The 23,880-nt window shown below is 37.0% G+C and overlaps 1 protein-coding gene across 4 annotated transcripts in view; it reads left to right on the top strand.

The window, feature by feature from the left end:
• The window catches only part of MGAT4C (MGAT4 family member C), a 725,888-nt gene that overhangs the window by 482,193 nt on the left and 219,815 nt on the right, over positions 1 to 23,880 (top strand). For 2 of the 4 annotated variants that reach the window (XM_059186472.1, XM_059186470.1), the window contains exon 1: positions 4,371 to 4,521. The exons of the other annotated variants lie outside the window; for them this stretch is intronic. The gene's annotated coding sequence lies outside the window, so the exon portion shown is untranslated. Of the gene's footprint in view, positions 1 to 4,370; positions 4,522 to 23,880 lie in introns of those variants that run through there. 4 annotated transcript variants of the gene reach the window in all.

Raw genomic sequence — 23,880 nt, 5'->3', positions numbered from 1 at the left:
TCATGTATTCAAGTTAGATTTCTTACTAATACTATTTATGATTCTAGTAAGGATTTTCTGTCTTATTATCAATGTTCATATCACATATTCACTATCTTATTTTTGGCTTTAAACCAGATGCATATGCAAACTGATGTTCAAATACTAAGACTTTACAAAAGACATACTACAAATAAATCACTGAAAGGCCTGACCTTTAATATCTCTGCTCTTCCTAAACAAACACTACCAAATTCTTACTAAAACTTCATAACTTCTACTCATCATTAATTTCAGATGATTAATGCCCATCATAAAGAAATATGATTTTCCTGTTCTTAGTTATAATATACTATACTAGAGTGAATACACGGATTTCCAAATATATGTGCTATGTTTATCTGAAACTTTCTTGAGTACATAGATATAATTATGTAAAATGAAAATATAAATTCTGTCTTAATGGTTGCAATGAAATTTGAAATTGACTTACTACATAGAGTAAGATTATAATGAACCAGTATTAATATAAAATATTTCTACTAGATTTTCCTTCTTTCCTATTCATTCTCTTAAGAATTAAATTATATTCCATTAATTTTCCTATTTTATAAACAATTCAAGTATTTCTGCTTTTATATTTAATAAGTAAACTCCCTAAAAATTTTACTGATGCTTTGATTAATCTTGATCATGTGTAATATGAAATTTATATTCTTTAAAAAATCTTATTTACATATTTTAGTAATACAAAACTAGATCCCTTTACAAAGGTATTAGGTTATTAATGAGTCATGTGAAGGATGTGGGTATTTGATACAAATACCTACAGAGCGATAGGACTGTTTTTATTTCCCAGTCTTCATTGTATCCTTTATCTATGTGGAATAGTAGCACCCAAACAAATGCAAAACAAAGTAAGAAAATGTATGGGGGCACCTGGGTGACTCAGTCTACTAAGGGTCTGCCTTTGGCTCAGGTCACGTTCCCAGAGTCCTGGGATCAAGTCCCACATCAGGATCCTTGCTCGGTGGGGAGGCTGTTTCTCCCTCTTCTTCTGCTTGCTGTTTCCCCTGCCTATGCTCTCTCTTTCAAATATATAAATAAAATCTAAGGGGGAAAAAAAGGAGAAGTTATAATCTGTTTATTAAAAGAGCCAGAATATACATTTATCTTAAAATTGGTATGTGTATGTGGGGGGGGCTGTGTGTATACACACATGCACACACACACCCCACACACACATGCTTTCTATGTGCAACAGAATATACTCTAACTTTGCTATTTATCTATCTCTGTTATTAAATATTTATATTATTAAATTTTTATATGATGTATGAAATGGAGGAGCATATTTTATTTCATAAATAATTATTTTCTCCATGACATATCTTCTTAGCAATTACAATGTCTTAGCTTTATCATTTGTCTACCAGAAATACAGTTGACATTCCCATTGTCCAAATTCATCTTTCTGATCTGTAATTCAATTTTATGTCACTTTGCATGGCAATGAATCTTTTTTTATACACATTTCCATCTAAACTCCCATGTTTTTAGGCAGAAATAAATGAACAGTGTCTTTCATGTTGGCCCCAAGTACATCTTAACAAATTGTCTTCTTGAATCAAGATTCTTGACTTGACTAAGATGATTAAATTCTGAATAATATTGGGAGGGGAAATACCTTTAAAAAAAGACAACTGAGGGGCACCTGGCTAGCTCAGTTAGTAGAGCATGCAACTCTTCATCTTGGGGTCATGAGTTCAAGCCCATGCTGGATGTAGTACTTACTTAAAAAAATAATAATAAGCTACAGAGGGCACCTGGGTGGCTCGGTGGGTTAAAGCCTCTGCCTTCAGCTTGGGTCATGATCCCAGGGTCCTGGGATCAAAGCCCAGCATTGGGCTCTCTGCTCAGCAGGGAGCCTGCTTCTCTGCCACCCCCACCCCGCCTGCCTCTCTGCCTACTGTGATCTCTATCAAATAAATAAATAAAATCTTAAAAAAAAAAAAAGCTACAAACAATTTAAAAAAAAGAAGAAGAAAGACCACTGAGTCAGTGTTATAAACCAAGTCAATTTACAACATTACTCTCTACTTGAAATTTTAAAGGTCTAGGGTAATATTTCTTACTTTGTTATTTTGAAGGCATTAAATTGGTTCCTCACTTTAATTACCCAAATGCTTTTAAAATGAATATATCTGATCTTTTGCATAACAATATTTTTACATAATGTTTCATACATTGCCTTAGTTAATCCCTACGTCAGCTTTTTTTTTTTTTTAATTAATTAATTTATTTGACAGCGATCACAAGCAAGCAGAGAAGCAGGCAGAAGAGAGAGGGAAGCAGGCTCCCCGCCAAGCAGAGAGCCCCATGCGGGGCTGGATCCCAGAATCCTGGGATCATGACCCGAGCCAAAGGCAGAGGCTCAACCCACTGAGCCATCCAGGTGCCCCCCTACATCAACTTTTTAAAAAGATTTTATTTATTTGTCAGAGAAAGAGAGAGGTCAGAAAGAGAGCACATGCAGAGGCAGCAGCAGGCAGAGGGAGAAGCAGGCTCCCCGCTGAGCAAGGAGCCTGGGGTGGGACTAGATTCCAGGACCCTGAGATCATCCTGAGCCAGAGGCAGACGCTTAACCAACTGACCCACCCCGGTCTCCCCCACATCAACTTTTTAAAAATCTTTTTTGCGATAGGTAGCATTATCACTCTCATTCTATACATGAAAGTGTTGTTTTTTTTTTTTAAGATTTTATTTATTTGACAGAGATCACAAGCAGGCAGAGAAGCAAGTAGAGAGAGAGAGATGGAAGCAGGCTCCCCATTGAACAGGGAGCCCAATGCAGGGCTCGATCCCAGGACCCTGAGATCATGACCTGAGCCAAAGGCTACATGAAAGTTTTTAATGTTCTGAGGTTCACAGATAGTAGGTGATGGAGCAAAAATCCAACCATTTGGAGCCCAAATCTAAAACTCTTGCCCCGACGTCCCACATACTAACTTGCTACATAGATCATTTGAACAATTAAACCAACAGTCATGAAATCCAGAACTTCAGAGGAAATCTTGAATGGATGGTCCCTAAAAGCTTATTTTCAACTTTTAGGACTCTCACTGAGCCATACAATAAAAGTAATTTTTTGTTATCAGAAATATGAAATAGTTGTCACAACACTTTGCGCTGAATCCGTTATTCCACAAGGACATGAGTCAACATAAAGGCGTATCGGGGTACTGTTGGTGACCTTCCTTTCCCTAAAGGTGGGAATGGATGAAACGAATTTCTCTCACTGTCTCTCCAGGTGTTTGTACTGTTTGCATGCTGAGCTGCACAGCTTTCAAAGGGCTTGCCCTGGGATATGACCGGGCTGGATTTAGAAGGAGCGGGTCATTGAATAGCTCTGGTAATTCTTGCATCTCACAGTTATGCAGCTGACAGCTCCTTTGGTGGAGAAAGCGTGGATATATTTCAAGGTGATGGTAGTTTTGTCCCTCTGGCAGCAAGCTGCTGCAACCAGCTTAGCCCATTATCCTCCTCTCCCACTGGATTTAAGCCTGGGGAGAAGTCTGGGGCTTTTGTCAGGATAGAGAGGAAGGGATGGATAATTATTCCCTGTTTGTGCTCCCGGAGAAGAGCATTATATTACAAAGTAGGCTTCAGTTACTGAAATGGGCTTGTCTATAATTCTAGTGACTTATAAATTAGTCTTTGTAAAAACCAATATTTACTATTATTATTTTAGTGGTGTTTCACTTTTAATATCACTTAGTTTAAGCTTTATTACACAAAACTTTTGAGATACTACTTAACATTCAGAGGGTAAAATGCACCTCTATCCTTTTACTTTTTATTTTTTATTAGAACACTTAAAAATACAGACGACTGCTCTGTCCAAGTTGAAAGCTCCACTGTACAGTTGTCTACACTATAATTTTTCTCAACTTGACTCTTTTAATCTCACAGGGTAGTTCTGCAAAATAAATGCAAAATAATTACAAAATTTAGATTCCAGATGTTATAATTGCATAAATCTTTTCCTTTAATGTCTATTCTGGGAAATACCTTTTATAAATAACTGCTATTTAATAAACATATTTAAAAAATAAAATTCCCCCCAGATCCTAACTAATTAATTATGTAAATTGGTCCTAGCATATTTGAGGGGCAGTATTTCCAGTTTGCTATCCTCCAGTAGCTCAACATCACTCTCATTCCCCTTCCAGCCAAAATTATAGTCAGAGATGAGCATTTTAATTTGCAGCTGACAGTTTAGGGTTAAGATATGATTCCAGGTAACAGAAGCCAATGAGAGTACACCCAGTTGATGTTTGTGACATCATCTTCCAGTCGGAGTACATAGAACAGCTGAGGTAGCGTTCAGTTTCAGCCCCAGTGCCATTATGATGGATGTTTACATCTCTTCATTGAGAGCCAATTATCCCGCTTTTGTGTGAGGCCCAAGGATCACTCCTGCTGCCAGGCTGCACAGAGCCCTGTTGGATGTGGCTGAACGAATTGTTTTCCCTGTCTCTGGTAAGAGCCTTTTCTGTTTTACCTTCTCTTTCAAAATAAAGGTAGCTGAGTCTGACAGAGGCAACAGTGTAAGAAACTGGTGTCAGGGTCGAACAGGATTACCAGCCGGTAAGCTTTTAATCAGAGCAGTGTTTAGCATTATTAACAGGCAATGTGGGTTTAGCAAAATGAATTGGAAAAGAGCATGCTAACGTTTACCTGGCAAACTCATTTGCAGTAGAAAATGAATGGCAGGTAAATTCAGCTTTTCTTTAGAAAAGGAAAGTAACTGCTGTTATAGGACCATTATTTTGAATGTGTGTGTTTTTTTAAAGACATGTGAATATGTATACCACTCTGCTCCATTTCTTTATATTTTGCTACTAGTAGCAAAGAGTAGAAATGGTCAACCCCAAGTAGTGTTGCTATAAATTTAAAATGAGTCAAAGTTTCTAATTGTTAAATGGTAGTTCTTTGGGACAGTTTTCCAAAGTTGTATCTATACAGGAAAAAAAAAGAAGAAAAAAAATTCACCAAGTGAGCAAAGGCTTTAGTTTCTGAAATGAAGTTGTAGTACTTTGTACTGACATTTACCATTTTTAATCTAAGGAAATGATAACAGCAAATTGTTTTAAGGAACGGTGTGGGGATTTTTTTTTTTTCTGGAATTAAGAGATGTTAAAATCATTTATTGAACTAAGTGATTTTGAATGCATAGAAAAATACTGTTTATGTATTATGTTTGTAGAATATTAAACTCTAAAAATAAAGCTTTCAATTAACTAATCATTTATTAGTAGTGATACCCCTGAGGATCCTTACACTTATAGCAAAACAATATATTTACAGCTGTTGAATTGCTGTGGATCTAGGAGATTGATTCTGACAGGGATCCTGAAAAATCAGATACAATAAAAGCTTTGAATTGATGGAAGATAAGATGTGCACATGCTACCAAATGAAGAATTCAAAAACACTTTAAACTCCTCAACTATTGTTTATCATCACAGTACAAAGTAGCAGACTGTCGTTATTTTGAAGTTGAAGGCAGTTATTTATGAAACAAAGACCCAGGAAATTGTAAATAGCTGGTATTTAATTCAACCTCTTATCATAATAGCATCACTATCTCTTCTAAGGTAATAAAACTTTTGACTAATGACTTATCCATCAGGCTTCGATATGCTCATGTTTTTCAGATGGACTTTTACTCTACTTTAACACAGAATATTTTCTGCCTGTGCAAACCAGTAATTTGGATAATTAGAAATCAAGGCTTAGAGGGGCTTGAGTTATACCTACAGACAGCAGGGATTTCTCAGCTCTGTCACACTTCTGCATCTTTTGCTAGCCCAGTCCTGTTTGGCAGAGCTTGACATTACTGTCGTTCGACTTGTCTCTTTCCGTCAATTCAGGTCTGAACAAAACTGAGTTGATAGGAAGTGTCAGATGTGTGTATTAATGGAATCTAAAGAATTGAGCTCGTTGTTTCAGACAGAACTCTACCTCATCCACCAAACCCCAAAAGCTTACAAATATGCCCCTGGAGTTAATTTTTCACAGGGAGACTTCGGTTGATTATTCTGTGAATTTCAAAATCTAAGTGTGGGAATCCCAAAGTTTTGATAATGTGAAATGTGAAAGCATAATGATTCATCACTTTGAAATAAATTTTTCCCCCTTGAGTACTTTAAATTGGAGTTGAATAACCCAAAGGTTTTTCACAGGTAATCAATCTTGACTAAGGGAAAACATTTGTTTCCCAATAATTAATTCTCTAAAAATCTATTTATATCATTCTATCAACAAGGAAGAAAATCTTACTCAGCCAGTGAACAGTCTAAACATTTAAAATTGTGTATTCTGCTGAATCCTTCCCTCAGTGTTAGTATCTCTGATGACACATGTACTGCTTTGGTAGTTAGAATTGCTCATTTCCTTGTTTTTCTCTGAATGACTTTGTACGACATGGATGTACATGATATGATCTACCTGGCTAGTTCACTTTCTTGACAGAAAGGATTGTTTTTCATTTTATATTTTTAAAAGGAGGAGATCAGTGGGATCATAACCATTCCCCATGCCACAAACTCCCTGGAAAGAATGAAAAATGCATGAATGTATATGAACTGCTCTGTTCCTTGCAGCCTTTTTAACACATATGGCTTTTGTCTGAGTTAAATAATCATCTTTTTTTTTTTCTTTTCCGTTTTTCTTCTCTATATTATCTTATCCAGTTCTTTGTGTGTGGTGGACCAAGTTAAATGTTACTAAGTGCCAGGTTTTACAGGTCTGGAAATGGAAACACTGCACAGGGATAGAAAGACGCTTATTACCTCTTCTGAAGTTCTCTGTGTTTCCCAGAGGCTGAAGCAGTTATATATAATGTTTCTTTTTGAAAATAATTCTTCAAATCCTATTACCTGTTCCAAAATAATACTGTTTCTTTTTCCCTCTTGTGTACCTTAATGCTCTCCTAGAAATTAATTTATTTAAGCAACTTCATTAGCTGCTTTTAATTATGGAATACATGGATACCATTTCGGTTTCTACTTCCTTACCTGAAGTACTTGGACATGTCATGCATTCTTTACTTGCCTTAGAAGTTCTGAACTTTCATGGCCAACTTTTTAGTGAAGACAAAAATATAGTAACCATGTGTCATCTTAGCTTGGATTTATACTAATATGAAAATGCTTGGATATTTAGGTGTATATTTTGTGTACCTAAACAGGTTCATATATACTTTAAAATTTAAAAAGTGTTTTCATGGACAGAATATCATTCACTCTCAACAAATAGTCTGTGATAAAGAAATTCATATTATGCTGCAAAGCAAATAGAGACTAATAGTTTTTAACTTGTTGCCAAAGATCACCTAGCTTACACCATCAGTAAATGGAACATTCATGAGTCAGAAAATGTTTTTCAAATTTTAAGGAATTCATTAATTCAATGAATTCATTAATTCAATCAATTAATCAATCAACCTTCCTCTCTTTCTTCCTTCTTCCCTCCAAATACCTGAATACTTATGATTTTTTTTTTTTTTTTGACTAGTCTTTGCCAAGCTCTCATCTGGGTTCTTGGGATTTATTTATAATTGGGCCATATAAAAGATCCTTATTTTGTGAATATTACATTATTTTCTTTATTGGAAGACTCTCATCTTTAAATTACTAAAAATATAGAATGTATTTCAAGGTGTGGCAAATAAAACAGAGAACTTACTAATAAATAAGAAATATGAGTTAAGAGATGTATTTATTTGTATATCTTGTGTTTCCATGAGTCTTTAAGTTCTCAGGTATATTCTAACCTAAAATACATTTATAAATATTTTACATTTGGGTATTATGAAAATTTCTAATGATTATTTTATAACTTTCATTTGATTCTGAATGTGATCCCTGCTGCTTTACAGAAAATAAAATGCTGAACTTGAAATGGATTGCAAAAAATCATTTTGGGACAAAATTTACCTTGTATCTGTAGTGTACATTTGAGGAATCTAGCTTTATATTTATCCTCTATCTTCTATAAAGTCCTTGATAGTCATAATGCATTGAGTTTACAGTTGCTTGGTTTTAGGGTGGGTTTTGGTAGGATATAAATAGGATGAGTGAAAAACAGTTGATTTTTATTTTCTTTTAATTAAAATACTTAACAATATTTTCCAAATGACAACAGTTTGAGTTTGAATAAAGCAAATGAGATAATCTGGCATCTAACGCCATTTTTTTTTTTTTTCAGTAGTTGGGCACAGCCTAGAATAGTTGAATTAAAAGTGATATTTACTACCCATTGAATTTATTTACAGAGGTCCAATTATTTAAAAGAAGAAGAAGAATAGCCTGAAATCTAACCTCCTCAGGGAAAATCAATCTGTACATAGAACCTATCAGTTGAAGATAAACCATTTTAGATGGTATCATTTAATTAGCCGCGGAGGAATCTATCTAGTGACATACATATAAATTGTGAAACAATTCAAAGTTGCTTGCACACACTTGATCTGGCACAAAATATTTTACTTTTCTAATATTGCATAATAATCACATTATATCCCTGGACTTAGTCCCTTTACTAATGACCATTTGAGATGTGCGGAATGAGGGTGTAAATTTAGAATGCAATAATTAAGCATATGAATTAGTGACATTCAAGGGAAATTAAGCTGTGGATACTGTGCCAAAAAGTTTTACACGATACTAGGCCTTGAATTTAACTAATTCTACCTTATACTATTCCAGAATTAATTTGGTAAGTTTGTGATAAAGTATGAACTAACATCAAGACTGCATTTTTTAAACGCACACTTCTACCAAAAGCAGATTGGTTATTCTATGATACTGATTTCATGACAAGGAACAGAGAGCATTGTATAAAGACAGCTTGGTCACAGTCTTCATTCAGAAGTGACTCTCTACCTCTGTGCCTTGACATACTGTAAAACTCTCAGAGGTGTACTGTAGCATTTGAATCAATATGAAAAAAATGTAATTTTGCTAAAACAGAACGTGTGTGTTGCTACTGCCAAATCAGATGAAATACTGAGCTGGGTGAAATTTATAATGGGTAGAGCACGATAAAATCTGCTGTGATTGGTAGGCCTGGTGTAAAGTTAAGTTCTAACAACTTTTCCCACTTTAAGTGTGTAAGACTTAAGTGTGCTCGGAAGAGCAACACTTCTATTCTGTAGAGCAATGAATACCAGATGCTTTCAAAGACACTTTCCTTCGATTTTTTGCTTGTTTGTTTATCTGCACTGTGGGAAGAATATGGTTTCTGAGACCAGATTACCTGAGTCCAGTTTTTTGCCCCACCCTTTTCAGGCCTTAATTTCTTCATTTAAAAACTGGGACGGGCGCCTGGGTGGCTCAGTCGTTAAGCGTCTGCCTTCAGGTCAGGTTATGATCCTGGGGTCCTGGGATTGAGCCCCACATGGGGCTCCCTGCTCAGCGGGAAGCCTGCTTCTCCCTCTCCCATGTCCCCTGTTGTGTTCCCCCTCTCGCTGTGTCTCTCTCTGTCAAATAAATAAAATCTTAAAAAAAAAAAAAAAAACTGGGAGGAAAAAAAGCAACTCCCTCATAGGTTTTTTGTGAAAATTTCATGAGCCAATCTTGGAAATACTGAGAACAGTGTCTGGCATATAGTAATTACACAGATACTGGCTCAGTATTGTGTGTGTGTGTGTGCATGTGTGCATGTGTGTGTGTGTGTGTGTGCGTGTGTGTGTTTTAATTGACTCAGGAGTTTAACTGAAAACCAGCATTTACAAACAGAGGAACTTTGGTATGGCACAAGCACAATATCTTTGGTAACCACTCATATTAATTACTCTTTAAAATTTGACACTGACCAGGAGATTTTAGTACTAGATATAACCTTATCACTTACTGCATATAAGATGTCTGATGTCTGATATGTCCTAGACATCACATTTTTTTTAAAAGATTTTATTTATATACTTGACAGAGAGAAATCACAAGTAGATGGAGAGGCAGGCAGAGAGAGAGAGAGGGAAGCAGGCTCCCCGCTGAGCAGAGAGCCGGATGCAGGCCTCGATCCCAGGATCCTGAGATCATGACCCGAGCCGAAGGCAGCAGCTCAACCCACTGAGCCACCCAGGCGCCCCTAGACATCACATTTTTTGATGTGAAAAATGAATTAAATTAAAAATGGATTAAGCCACTTTTAGGAGTACTTTCAAATTTTGAAATTATAGGGCATGGGCTTTCTTTACATAAAAAATGTACACATGTATCTATAATACATATATATACATAAATATGTGTGATTCAAATGAAAAGTCCAATAGCTTTATTTTTACGTTTTACTCTATTTCAATGTCATTACTTTTCATTCCATTATTTTGTATGAGTTGACGAGAATTTGAAACTTATAGTTTTAAAATAGTTATAAATGTCCTCATGCATGTAGAGATCAACATTTTCAGGCTTTCCAACAACTAGCTCATTGCTTGACATGGGTGAGGAAGTGGTTATAAAACTGGACTAAAGTCCTTCTCTAGCTAATGCTGTTCTGTGTCCCTAACATATACTGAAAGGCAAAATAAGAGTGTTTTGATTTTTAAAACGTGTGTGTGTGTGTGTGTGTGTGGTTTGTTTTGTTTTGTTTTAATCAAGCATCTACCACATACCCAACCTTACATCAAGAGATACAAATAGAGCAATTGCTGGGTCATAGGGCAGTTCTATCACAGACCTGGGGATAAAAATATATGTATATAAAAAATATATGTTTATAAAAAATAAAAAATAAAAAAAAAAATCATCAAAAAAAAAAAAAAAAAAAAAAAAAGAGATACAAATAGAAAAGGATAAATTAGTCTCTTCTTCAGTTTACAGTCTCATAGAATCAAGGTGTTAACATATGTGTAAAACATAAAAGAACAGCCCAATTGTTTTACTAAAGTGCTTTTCTCTCTACTTCTAAATTCCACAAATTATTTAAAACATAGGCACATAGTTACTAGTACTTAGGACATGCCAGCAATGAATAAACCCCAGTGCTGGTCTCAAAGGGTTCACGGTCTAGAGACCAACACAAACTTGAACATAAATAATTAGAATACATTGTGATAAGTCTTGTATTAGAGGAAAGCACAGAATGTGGAGGGAACATAGACAAGGATTGACTTGTTCTACCTGTAAAAATGAGAAAGTTATCCTAATGAAGCTGTCATAGCTGAGTTTTTTAAAATGGGTAGGGAATTTCCCAGGTGTAGAACAGTAAAAGATATTTTAGGCAGAGGTGCCTCCGTTAAGTATAAATTCAAAATGGGAGAAGAAAGCACAGTGTATTCAGGTAAGCCCAATGTTTAATATGACTGGAGGCAGGAATGAGGGGGAACTGAAATGAACACCAAATATCAGAACAGATGCTGGTTGTAAAGAACCAGTAGGGACAACCTGGTCCTAACTGCATAACTATAAGCCTTGGATGGAAGGTTAAATTGAGGCTTTTTTTCTAAATTTAAATACTGTGGAAGACATGTGATTAGATACATCACTGTGATTTTGAGTAAATGTGAAATGCTTTTTAAAAGGAATAGGAAACAAGATTACCTAAGACTATTTAAAGCAGTTTGACCTATCAAAGGAGAAAGAAGGCCAAGAAAATTCACTTCATTAAATTTCAAATAGTGTTAAATTCCCCATTCTATTCATTTATTTTAAATGATGGATAATATTCAATGAGGTGACTAATTAATTACTCAAGGATACAGAAGAGAATCATACATGACAGAATTGAGCAGAATATCAGAGTTGGGGAAAGAATCTTCGAGGAGGTGGTGATTCACTTTTGATGATCTTGACCAGACCTCAGCTAAAGAATAGGAAATATTTATTCCCGAATGACCTAATGTTTCAGTGTTGGGGTAGGATCTGCTGGACGATTCAGGTGATTGAACGCCTTCCTTAAAAGATGATTCCATTCATTGTAGTTTTTTGTTTTGTTTTGTTTTTTTAGATTTTATTTATTTGTTTGACAGAGAGAGAGAGAGATCACAAGTAGGCAGAGAGGCAGGCAGAGAGAGAGGGAGAAGTAGGCTCCCTGATGAGCAGAGAGCCCAATGTGGGGCTCAATCACAGGATCCTGAGATCATGACCTGAGCTGAAGGCCGAGGCTTAACCCGCTGAGCCACCCAGGTACCCCATTGTAGTTATTTTTTAAATTGTTTGAACAACATTATATAGAAGCTATTTACTTAAAAACTATTTCAAAAGAAAAATGAAGCACCATTCCATTCCCTTTTTGCTATTTTTTAGGTAGAATGTGATATATGTAAAACACAAATTAATAATGGGGGAATGAAGGAGAGAAAGAAGTACTGAGCATTAAAAAAGACTACACTAATTAGTTTCACAGTGGTCCCATAAGACTGCCCCAAAACCTGTTATTGTAAGTTTATTCATTTATATAGTAATGGTGAGTATCCAGTATGGAGAAAGAGATTGCATCCAATGGGAGCATAATTAGATTTTCTCTATAGCCTCCCACACTTACAATGCTAGAGGAACTCTGTAGGTGATGGAGATACAGAGATAAGTTTGGTGTCCACGTTCAATCTGGAATATGGATGCCATGGTGGGACACCAGAGATAATAGCATAAGTCACCCCAGGAAAGGCAAGATAGTTGTCTGCCTGCTTCTAGGAGAACTCCTTCCAGCTTGGCTGGATATTTAATGTTAACTCTCAGAGCAATGTCACATAAAGGGATGCAAGTGATCACTTTAGATTAAGAAGAAGGAATGCTTTTGGAGGTAGGAAATAGATAAGAACTGTAAGGCATTAGAAAAGTGGAAATCCAGGAAAGTAAACATTTTAGGGAAAGTAGGGGTGTGGGAGTATAACAAAAATATCCAGTAGCATACAGGATTGTGAGAGTTAATCATGGAGAGTATGAAAACTAATTATAGAGAAGATTTTATTCCCTTGAAGTCAAGGATTCTGCCCAATTCTTTGGATACCCATTCAAAGAAAAGCATTTGGCAGATGCTTGTAAAATGAATGCCTGAGGAAAGGAAAGAAGCAAAGAAACTGTTTTTCTTTCTCTTTATATATACTTTGGATATATTATGTTTGAGATGCTATTGGACGTATAAGACTGGAATTGAGATATTTAGTGACCATCTTCAAATTGTTGCCATTCAAAAACAATGTGAAGGACATCAATCAAAGAAGTGTTAGGGAATTCTATAATTTAGAGGTTGTGAAGAGGAAGCTGAACTAAACAAAGGACATTCAGAATGAGAGGCTTTTGGTTTGGAGAATGAAATCAAAACTCTTAGAACTGCCTCATCTTTAGATCAGGAAGGAAAAGATGGTGCTAAGGGTGGGAAATTCATGTAAACCTGTATGTAGGAAGAATACATTCCTTTTTTCACTTTCTCCATAGCCTCTTTTCATTCCCTTTTCACCTAAAAGTCTTCAGGAGATTTCTATTACTTGTAAGATGACAAAATTAATATCAATACAATTTACAAGAACCAGCATGTTTGGTCTGTACATTCCAACATCATTTGACTTCTTTTCATCTCTCTTATAATCTTTTCTCTGTCTCACTCCCAAAACTTAACTCACACCATTCCTTCTAGTTAGTAGGTTCTTCTGATCCTTCTTCACATATTTAACTCCTATTCATCACGTAAATCTCAGTTAAAGAGGTGCATCTTTGCAGAAGTCCTCCTTGACCTCCTTGACCAGGTAAAATCTTCCTCTGACAGGCTCCTAAAACAATACTTAACACCTGCAAAAGTTACAGTTGGTGGACTTCTTGGTTGACGAATTTGTTAATTTCAGTCTTCCTCACTAGACTTTAGTCTTCATGAAACTAACTGCAGAGTCTGTTCTCTGTTACCAGTGAATCTCCAACATCAAGACTAATGTCTAGGGGCACCTGGGTGGTGGTTGCTTAACTGTCTGCCTTCAGTTCAGGTCATAAATACCAGTGTTCTGGGATAGAGCCCCGCATCGGGCTCCTTGCTCAGCAGGGAGACTGCTTCTCCCTCTCCCTCTGCCTGGCTGCTTGTGTTCTCTCTGTCAAATAAATAAATAAAATCTTTTAAAAAAGAAAGAAGAAAAAAAAAGAAAAGAAAGAAAATGCTTATTTAAAAAAAGAATAATGTCTAAAGTATGGATAGCAGCTAAATAAAAGGTGCAGGCGAATAGAAGCTGGTTAAAATATATTAGCACCAGGGAAAATCAAAAGAACTGAGACACTAGTGCATCTTAATTATAGAGAGAAAAATTGAATGGGCTTTCCTAGAGTATTAAAATACTTGCCCTTTGCTGTAGCCTCCTTATCAGTAATATGTGAATGACTCCATAGCTAAGTATAATATTTGAAGCATATCCAGTAAGATTATAGGTTGTGCACTTTTGAATTATGTACCAAGCAACAAAAATACTATTGATGTCTACTTATACATTTTGATATAAATATAGCAAGGGTCCTATTAGCATACAGATAGTTGGGTATGAAGAGGTATAGACTTGATAAAGGGTATAGAAACCAAGTGAACATACATAAAACTTGTGCCAGGTACAACTGATGTTACTGAAACTAGAAAGAATGTAATTGAGAATGTGGTGGTCAGCCATATGAGAGGCAGGAAAAAGCCTCAAAATATAGGAAGAAAGAAAACTGAACTTTAAATTGAAGGGAAGGTCACTGGTGGCCTTACAGAAAGTAGTTTGAGATGCTGGACAGCGAGGAATCTAGCAGGAAATTGATTTTTAGGAATTGAAACCATGTTCAAGCAATTTAGAACCAAAAAGAAATAAAGACCTATTGGGTGGAACTGTCAGACAATGACTCCTTCATAAACAGAAAGACTATTCTTAGTGGATGGATGGATGAAATATTAAGTAACATTTACCCTATTAAATTGATCTTCATAACAAGTAGGAAATGTATTTATCATAAATAACGAGATGCTTGGTATCTTGTCATTACACTTAAGATAGCATCATGATTTTTTTTTTTTTTTTTTTAGAAAGGAGAGCAATATAGCCAGAAATGTACAAAATTGTGGTGTTATTTACTCAGCAGTTAATTTATTCTCATACAAGGGATTCTGTTTCAGTTGAAGTCATTTATAAGCATCTTTAAAGTTAATAAGCAGCTCTTGCTTTGTAAGCAAATAAACAAATGGACCTCCTAACATTAAGAGTGGGACCCTCCAAAAGGCCACAAAATAATTTAAAGAAACAGTGCTGTGCCAAGAAGTATTCATGGCCTGCTAAATAGAAGTGCTCCCATACCTTAAAATGTTGGAGACATTAACTGAAACCCCAAAAGAGAACGATATACAATGGATATTGCTTAAAAAATCTGCATGTTTGAAGAGAATACTACACTATGATATACAATGATGAACTCAAAGTATGCATATAAACATCATGTATCTTTACATATGTAAAAATATACATGTAGCAATACAATCATTTGTTTTCAAAGCTGGGTCCACATCCAAGTATATATTCTGGTAGCTCTATGATAACTATAGAATTCTTCTTTAGAAGACACTTCTGATTTGCCTGGGGGCGGAAAAAAACCTCTTTAAATTAATTTATTTGTTCTTGTTGTTGGGAAGGGCAAGAAATCTTTAAATACTCTAGTCATGAGAGAAACAATATTCCTGTTTCCAAAATAGTCTGAGAAGAAGAAAAAAAGATGCAGCAGAATTTGTCTGCTAACTCTAGCAGCTGACTTGGAAGGAGGAGTGTGATGCTCCATGGATTCAGAGAAAAGTGAGGTCAAAGAGGGTTTGAAATTGGAAAAGCTGCACGTAGCACTATGCCTAGGGGAATCCATGGCAACCTCCATGTGACAGAGATGTTCACACAGCAAGGTTTTGCAGTCAGGCTCTACTGATGAGGGCTGGACCCTGAGGCCAAGCTCAGGCACAGGGACCCAAAGCAATCTGGGGATGCTCATGTAACCAAAATATGACGAAGTCCCCAAAAGATGGCAAAGCGTGGTATCTGAGGTCTGAGAAGAGGGATGTAGGCAGAGGGACTGGCTTCAGAGACAAGATTCTAGTTCTCAAAAAGTCTAGGGAGGCAGAGCCTCAAGCATGGAAACCTGGCTTGCTAATTGGGGACCAGGTATCTGGACTCCACTTATCAGCAAGAAATCAAGCACTAGACGGATTCTGAGGTCAGAGAAGTTCCATAATCTGAAGTGGATTTGGACCTATTAGTTGGGTTCATAGCACTATTGATGAAGAATAGAGGCTGGCCCTGAAGCTCACTATTTGGTTTATTCATGTGAGTTATAGAGGAGGGTAAGAAAGTGGGGGCAAGGAGTGTGGGTTCTGAAGCCAGTCAGTGGCACGGAAGCTTCTGGCTTCCTCACCAACCAGTGGTATGACCATGGGCAAAGCACTTAACCTATCCATGTCTCAGTGGCCTCACCTGAGGGATGCCGTGAGGATCAAACAGGTTGATTGTTTAGCACAATGCCAATGCCCAGGATGTGCTGGGCACCCGCTGTACCTTCTGATTGTGACTAACCTGTAAACTCCTCGCTTCAGTCCCGCTGCTCCTCAGACAGACCTCTGAGCGTTAGTCCATGCTCCCTCTGCTTGGAGCATCTGCAGTGTCGATTCCTTCGCATTCTTCATGTCTTAGTTCCGTTGTCATGCCTGGCGGGGTATGGGGACTTGTTCCTGGACCCTCTCCGAATGGGTGGGACGTCCCTCTTTTGCGCTCAGATGGCACCTGCTCTTTCCTTATCATGTATTTTAATTGCCATTTCCTTCTCAGTGTTTCCCATTAGACCAGAAGCTCCATATGTTTTGGGAGTTCATATATTTTTTCCACTGCTCTATCAGCAGTGCTAGCATAAAGTAGAAACTCATTAAATATTGATTAAATGAATATATGGTGAGAGGGCCCAGGCTTAGATTCCCTTGGAGAGCCATAATCTGAAAGGATTTCTCTGTTACAGCTTCATTTGAAAACTGGCCATTGGAGAGCTAGAACTCGAGGATCTGAGGTCCCTATCAGAAAGTGGCAATGAAAGCCACTCCGCTGTTAATCCCCATCTGCCTCCTGCTGCAGGGGTGTCGGCAGGAACAGCTTTCATCTGGAGGGTATCTTGGGCAGCTCCTGAGCTGCTGTGGCTGTCACGGAGTCTCGCAGCGTAGTTGGTGTACGCCTACCTGGAGATTGGTCTGTTGAATGACAGCCCAGTACCATCCAACAAGTCGTATGGTATGTGTGCTTCTGCTTGCGGGCGATGCAAGACATTGCCTTTCTGAATATTCAGAAACTCTTCCCTTACTTGGCTTTTAGTTTAGTGGACTTATTTGTCTTTAGAATGAAAATGATAAATAAACTCCATCAGCAATGTTACCTGCTGGAACCAGGTTGGGGGCTTAAATACTACAGGAGTCTGAAATCTCAACGTAGAAGTCCCAGGGGTATTCTAGACTCCGGCCCCTCTTTCCTTATCCCACTGCATGGGCGACATAGGAGTTGTCTGTTGCTGTGTGGTGAATTACCGCAAATGTAAATGCTTATAACAACAGATACGATCTCCCAGTTTCAACAGGTCAGTGACCTGTATCTAAGACACCACTTAGATAGATCTTTTGATCAGAGTTTCAAGAGGCTGCAATAAAGGTTTTTATCAAGCTGTGTTCCTTTCTGGAGTTCTGTCAGGCCCAGGTGGTGGCTGGTGGAATTCTGTTCCTTCTGGCTGTGAAGCTGAGGTCCCTATTTTCTTGCCGGCTGTCAACTGGAGTTTGCTCTCAGTCCCTACGGGTTGTCACAGTTCCTTGCCAGGAGGCTCTCCCCAGACCCTCTCTCAACACAGCAGCTTGCTTCTTCAAAATCATCAGGGGAGTCTCTTGAGTGTGCTAAGACAAAGTCTTATATAACAGTATATTCACAGGACTAACACCCCATATTCATGTTGCTGGGAAAGGCAAGAAATCTTTAAATACTCTAGTCATGAGAGAAACAATATTCCCATATTCTACAGGCTCTGCATAAGTCACAGGTTCCACCCATACTTGAGGGAAGGAAATTATGCAAGGATGTGACTCATTAGGGGTCAACCTAGGTTGTGTGTACCACAGGGAGCGATCACAGGGTATTCTGAGACCTCTAAGTGATTGTTAGCCACTGTCTAACCATTTGTAGAGACTTTCTACAAAGCTCTCTAAACTTGCATGTGGCAGAGCTCGCTGGGAAGAGCTAATTCTGACTGAGGAAAGTGGATCCATCCCCAAAAGAAAGTGATAGTTGGAGCCAGAAAGGTACCACCTGCTTCCTCCTAATCTCTCAACATGGAAAAACTGTAGCCACCCGAACTTCCTAGAGGTTAGGAGAGCTGAGGCAAGAGCTGTAGGGTTGACTGTCATTAGACATCTTGGATCAGGGACTCTTATTTTCAGCTCCTTCTTGATAAAAAGGAGAACATTGAGAGGGGTGGGCAGGGGAGTGGGGATAACTTCTGGGGTGCTGAGAGGCTACAGTCGGGAACACGGATTATCCCTTCCTCATTTCTTCCCCTCCCTCAGTCTCAGATGATGTGAGGGCAGGGTGGGCCAAGCAGATTCAGGTGAGGCTCAGGAACAGTGGTTTTGGTGGGACCAAACAAATAATTGCTCAGACAGAAGCAAAGCGCTTGTTGGCGCAGTCAGACCAGGCTAAGGTCAAGGCTGGCCAAGGTAATCTACTGGGCATTGGGGTGACACTTTATACAGTGCTTTCCCTCAGATAATAGTCAGGCAGGTCTAAGGTCTGGGGGCAGCCCTGGATCAACTGCCACGAAGCACTCACTGTTGATTTTGACTGTCTTTTCCTCGCGAGCCACTCTGGGAAAACGTGAGGACCAAGATAACTAAGCACAGTAATGGGTAATAAGACTTCACAAGTCCGTATCAACGATACGGATATCATTTAGTTATGGATATCTAAATGTAGATATATAAATGGTAGAGAAGCTATAGTCCCTTTTTACATGAGAATGCAGAGAACCAACTAGGAAGTTTAGAGAGAGACTGGGAGTTGGTAAATAGTCATTTGGCTTCCGTAATACTGAAGATCAGATCAAACAAGAATCATTAATAGATGCTAAATCTAGGGGGAAATTTTAAATGTGGAGCAGGATATTTGCGTGGTTGTAAAGTGACTCCCCAGAGATTGCCCCTTCGTTGCAAGGGGGGAGCAAAAATAATTATTACAGTGGAAAATCAGCCACACCTTGACTGTTACTTTAATTTTTAAATTAACATTACCAGTGAGAAACAGATGGATATTATGTGCCCTCAGATTTGATTCAGAGAGAACAGACTCTCCTATGTATTATTTCTGCTTAATGCATAATCTAAAACTAATCAGAAAACCTCAGACAAATCCAAAATGAGGAATATTCTATTTAAAAAGGGGGAAAGGAGAATTGTATTCTTCAGAATTATCAGTGGCATAGAAAAACAAAGAAGTCTCCAGTATGATTTAGGTTAACAGCGACAAGAGAGAGAGATAATAACTAAATATGCTACTTCATCCTAGACTTGTTCCTAAACGGGAGAGGTAAAAAAGCCCTAAAGAACATTTTTTTGGTCAATAGACAGCTGGAATGTGAACATGTATTATTATATATAAAGTATTATATCAATATTAGATTTGCTGAAGTTGAGAATGTTACTGTGGACATAGAAAAGAACATCATTCTTAGAAATTCAAAATAGGGGTCCCATCAGTTTGGCATCCAACTCTGGATTTCAGCTCAGGTCATGATCTCGAGGTCATGGAATTGGAGCACTGTGTCAGGCTCCCCACTCAGGCTGTTCCAGTCCTTCCCCCTCCTCTCAATAAATCAATAAATAGGATCTTTGAAAAAAAGAAATTTATGATAAAACTATCTAGGAATAAAAGGTCATGATGTGTGCAACTTCCTTCAAATGATAATAGAGAAATGTAGGGGGGGAAGACGAATGATAAATAGGGTAACATGTTCGGAATAGCTGCATCTGGGTTAAAAAGGTATGAATGTTCTTTATACTATTTTTATTCCTGGCTACTTTTATGTAAATTTAAAGTTACTTTCAAATGAAAAGTCTACAGAAAGAACTATCCGTATATATTCTTAGGTTTAAAAAATGTAATACAGTGTATTTATATTGTTCTCTCACTTGTTCAAAAATGAATATAAACACTAAGATATATACCCATTAATACGCATGAAAGGTACATACAACAAGAAAATGTTATTGGCATTTGCTTCTGGGTCAGGAACTATATATCTAGATGGGAGAGAGACCTACTTTTCAACATAAAATCCTTTTGCAATTTTTGAATTTAAAAAAAAAAACAAAAAAACGCATGGGGTACCTGGCTGGTTCAGTCGGTAGAGCAAGTGACTTTTGATCTCAGGGTTATGAGTTCAAGCTCTATGTTGGGCATGGAGCTTACTTTAAAAAAGGAAAAAAAAAAAAAAAAAAAAAAGAACCCATGCATTTTTTTAAGTGAAAAACAAAGATAGTTTAATTGTCTAATATATTATCACTGTCTTTACATTGGTCTAGGTCCTAGAAATATAATAAAAAGTTGAATTTTGAATTACATTCCTTCAAATAGCTCATGTTCTACTTGGAGAGAGAGGGATAAGATCTTTTAATCAATTAAGAAAGTAAGAGAACTAAGATGTTGTTATTAAAATGAAATAAAGGGGGAAAAGTATGAAATCTTTGTTGTACATCTGAATCTCCCACAGATTTAATTACACCTCAACTAAAGCCTTTATACTTTATTTTTCTCACTTTTTAAGAGGCTGAGTAGTATTTTCCCACTACTTTCCACATAAGGACATTCTAAGGATTAACAAGATCCTTTATGGAAACTCGTGAACTTTATTTGGAGAGAATAGAAAATTAGTACAAACAGAATATTATGGTCAGCTTTGAAACATGCTCAAGTGAAGGAAGGAAGGAAGGAAATAAAAGAAAAAAACAAACTAGGCCTTCTTAAAGTCTTAAAGATTTTTGCCAGCTCTCTGAAATCTCTGTGTAATTTGGCATTTTATAGGAAATATAGCCATGTTCTTTCCTCCACAGGCTTCCATTAAGGCAAATTTTCATGTGATCAAAGCCAGATTTATTGAGACATCCAGAAGGGGATGACTTTGGGACGATTACCTTGCGGTTATTCCACTGAGATTGAATCAAAGTTTGCTGTGGTCTCTGACAACTCTTTTGGAACATGTCCAGTTTAATAATGCAATTGCTGTGGAACATTTCCTAAAGGAAAAAGACAAGAACATCAGCAGAATACCACTATATAAAAACAAAGTTAAAAGATTGTGTGCAGAAAGGAAGTTAAGGGTCAACCTATAAGATCTCAAAAGCAATAAATTCCAAGTCTGAAGTTGAAACGTGGGTCTTAGAGTTTCCCATGGCACTGCGTATTACTGTTTGTACTGAACAACTTTTAAATGTTATTCTATACCCCAGAATACATGAGGCCTGCCAGAAATGAACAATTTTAAATTTTTAAAATTAACAGTAAGTGTGCATAGTACTGTATCTTTTTTTTTTTTTTCCAAAGGCTTTCACATTTATTATCTCATTTGAAAGCCTTTGCTGCTGGTTCAATGGCCTTTTCCCTAAATCACATCACCTCTCCAGTAACTTTTTCATTCATCTTGTAACTGAAAAGTACACTGTAATTGTAACCATAAATAATTCTATGTTTTATTATAGTGCTGGATGGAATATTGATTATTGAGTATAAAGGCTTAACACTTTGAAGGTGGCATACAATACAAATTTGGATCTGCTGCAAAGCTGTTTCTATGCTGTCTAGGTTTTCTAGCACATCAGAGCTGTCCCTTCAGCAACAGCTTTGTAACTACTGACCCCAAAACATGGAAGCTGAATTCAAATAAACTCCTTTTAACAGTGTAACTCTACACTGCATGTGCCCACATTTGCATGGTAATACCCTTTTTTTCATGTTTTGGTAAACTTGAGGAATATAATAGAAAACATTGAATACTGTAGCAAAATAAAGCAGAAGAACATGAAAATGTATAAAACAGAACAAGATATGGGGCATTTGGGTGGCTCAGTGGGTTAAGCCGCTATCTTCAGCTCAGGTCATCATTCCAGGGTCCTGGGATTGAGCCCCACATTGGGCTTTCTGCTCAGCAGGGAGCCAGCTTCCCCCTCTCTCTCTGCCTGCCTCTCTGCCTACTTGTGATCTCTCTCTCTCTTTCAAATTAAAAAACAAAACAAAACAAAACAAAACAGAACAGAACAAGATAAACTCAAGACAATTAAATGCTTTCAATGATGGATCATGCTTTGCAAAGAGCTCATAGAATCTTGTATGTGTTTAGACTTTTGTATGACTTGATTCCACAGTGTACCAACCAAAGACAAGCTGTGCCAACTCTGATGTTTAGGACTTGCAAATCCTTTAATTGGAGCTCTATACTGGAGAAGGAAAACCATTAATCCATTTGATAATGACTTCCTGATGCTATCATACATTCACATAGCTTTCAAAAAGTAAAGAGAAATGACTAACCTGCAACTCCATCATATTATTAATGCCTAAGCATTGATTTTGTAAGAAATGATAACCAAAAGTGACCACAGATTTTGCAAAATAATTCTCTGTGCTTCAAATAACTCTACAACACAGCCTGAATATTTTAAGCTTGGCTTATACAAGATGCCAAGCCACAGAATAAAGAGGAAGGAAACAGTAAGCTAGGAAGCAAACTTTGATTCATAGGAAATGAAATTATAAAACTCATGGTCATCAGATAAAACATTAAGAACTGCCTAGGTATTATAACCATTTGATGCTGTAAAGTAGGCCGGTCTTATAAAATATGGAGGAAACAAATTCCTTGTCCTTCAGGATTGCAATATCAAATATATTTAGATTAATTGTTACAGTTCATTTTTTTTGGAGAGAAAGCTCGTGGGGGGTTGGTGTGAGGGGACAGGGTGACAGAGAGACTCTTAAACAGGTTCCATGCCACTAGAAAGGAGCCCATCTCGTGGCTCCATGGCAAGACCCTGACTGAGATCATGACCTGAACTGAAACCAAGATTCTGGCACTAAACGGACTGAGTCACCCAGGCACCCCTATTATAGTAATTTTATGACATCCTTTTTAATAGATAGATATATAATTTCTATCTTCCTTAAGGCCATATCTCTTGATTCATGTTTTCATGGAAGCTTATTTTATTTTCAAGGGACTATGAGCCTCAAAAAACTTAAAGAAAATTAGCATTTTCTCCTAACATATAAATTTTGCACAATGTTACCTCTCCAACTTCATTTTCATGGCAATATGAATAAAGAAAAGTTAAACCTGTGGTGACAATGGTTTTCTTCTGCTCATAATGTTTGATTAAAAGAAAAGGTTTTAATTGATTTTTTAAAGTTGTACAGATAAATGATTTTATTTTACTATAGCTTAATATATCATAGATAATGATTTTCATGTTATAATTAAGATTCGTATGATGTTTACACTGTACCAGACACTGTGTTAAGCATTTCACAGGCACCTTTTTCTTAACCCCATTACAGTCTTTGGAGTTGTAAATGATTTATTATCACAATTTTATTGATAATAAAACCTAAGATTAGTTAGGAGGGTCACACTGCTGGTGAGGAATGGAATTGGGAAACAAGTTAAAAGTTGTTTACCTATCTCCAGAACTTATGTCCATACTGTTATATTAAACAAATAGTCATTTTCCTCTTTTGCACGTGTTAATGTGTGTGTATCGTGTGTGTGTGAGTATGTGAATTTTCTACATTCTTATCATGTTTATATTAAGCTATATATCCATAATCTTTCTATTTCC

This window comes from Mustela lutreola, chromosome 8 (assembly GCF_030435805.1).
Source record: "Mustela lutreola isolate mMusLut2 chromosome 8, mMusLut2.pri, whole genome shotgun sequence".
Lineage (NCBI taxonomy): Eukaryota > Metazoa > Chordata > Mammalia > Carnivora > Mustelidae > Mustela > Mustela lutreola.
Note: the sequence above shows the minus strand (reverse complement) of the source record. Positions and strands in the feature narration are given on the sequence as shown.